We start from the raw sequence: 1,592 nt of genomic DNA, 5'->3' as shown, positions 1-1,592 counted from the left end.
ATGTGTTTATTTTATATTTCCCATTTTTACTTGGCTGTTTTTTTTGTCATTTTTAATTGATTTTTACATAAAAATCCCCATGCAATTTCTGTTAATATTAATATTTTCAATTAGGTTCCATTTTAATTTTACTTAAAATACTTATATATAATACTTATATATATATATATATATATATATATATACATTTTATTTATTTGTATTCATTAGTTTTATTTTATACTTAATATGAATTTTGCCTAGCTAAAATAAAATAAGCTTACTTTCTTAATATTTTAGTCCAGGAATATATTTTCTGGTTTGATTGAAGTATAATGACTGCGTTTCTCTGTAAAGTACTGATTTCTATCTGCGTGTATTTCTATTCAAGGTAAAAGGTTGCAGATTTCTGATTATTTGGCGCCGGGCCTCAAGATGCCAAGAAACACGGCCAAGACGCTCCGACAGATGTCCTTCAGATGCCAGCTAATATCGAAGCAGGACTCCATTCATAAGCCTTTAATCCTCATCTGTGAGCTTTTAATACGGTGAGAAGTGATGAGTAAAGTTACCGGCGTCAGCTGAACTTCATCTGTAAAGAGTATATAGTGTTTGTTCTCGTCAGATGAAGCTCAGCATAGAAACAAATTCCATTCATGAAGCGCTGGAGCAGGCGACTCCGTCTATAAATAACTCAGTTGTTTATGTCGAAGCATCTCGGTGCGTGCTGATAAAGACGTATTATAGGAAAGCAGGCCGGGTTATTATTAGTAGTGGACCACTGAGACTCTAGTGCCTGTTAATATGTAGAAATATTTGTTTTTTTGGTTTGTGTTTTCTGTTTTCACCTTAGTTTTAAAGATGTAGTATTTTTAAGCGTGTGTTTTAGTTAAAAATAAATGGAAATTAATTTTGGTTTTTCCTTTAGGTTTTAAATGTCTGTTTGGTATTTACTGTTTATATATTTTAGTTTTAGTTTTTAAACAAACTGAAAAGTTAGAAATTTGGTGTAATTTATATATATATATATATATATATATATATACACATATATATATATATATATATATATATATATATATATATATATATATATATATATATATATATATATATATATATATATATATATAATAAAAATAAAATCTAATATATATATAATATATATATGTGTATAATGTATATATATATATTAGGTTTTATTTTTATTTTAGTTTTCAAACCTACTTTAATTAAACCTACCTAATTAAAAGTGTAATTTTACTTTTAGTTTTTAAACACAAACTTAAAATGTGAAACTACTTGAATTATAAATGAATTCTAATATTTTGAGTTGTTTTTTAGGTTGTTTTTTTATATATAATGTTTGGTTTTTAAACGCAAAATAATTGTAATTAATTATTTAATTAAAAAATGTTTCAAAATAAGTATTTGAAACCTTTTCTTATATTTCATTCTAGTTAACATCTGATTGATTTAAGCGTTTAGTGGAAGCATGTTAACGCACGGCACTTGAAGTACTTTTAGTTAATGACAACAACCCTAAAAGCAGGCCAGCGTTGCGGTAAACAGTTGTCCGTGCATGACTTTATTTGGGGGTCAAGAGTGGCACG

The 1,592-nt window shown here is 26.8% G+C and overlaps 1 protein-coding gene across 1 annotated transcript in view; it reads left to right on the top strand.

Annotated features, from left to right (window-relative positions):
* Positions 1 to 1,552: 1,552 nt before the first annotated feature.
* The window catches only part of lrrc30a (leucine rich repeat containing 30a), a 2,158-nt gene continuing 2,118 nt past the window's right edge, over positions 1,553 to 1,592 (top strand). The window contains exon 1 of the mRNA XM_043225866.1: positions 1,553 to 1,592. This exon is cut by the window's right edge and continues 2,118 nt beyond it. The gene's annotated coding sequence lies outside the window, so the exon portion shown is untranslated.

This window comes from Puntigrus tetrazona, chromosome 24 (genome assembly GCF_018831695.1).
Source record: "Puntigrus tetrazona isolate hp1 chromosome 24, ASM1883169v1, whole genome shotgun sequence".
NCBI classification, from domain to species: domain Eukaryota; kingdom Metazoa; phylum Chordata; class Actinopteri; order Cypriniformes; family Cyprinidae; genus Puntigrus; species Puntigrus tetrazona.
This window is presented reverse-complemented; position numbering and strand designations above follow the sequence as displayed.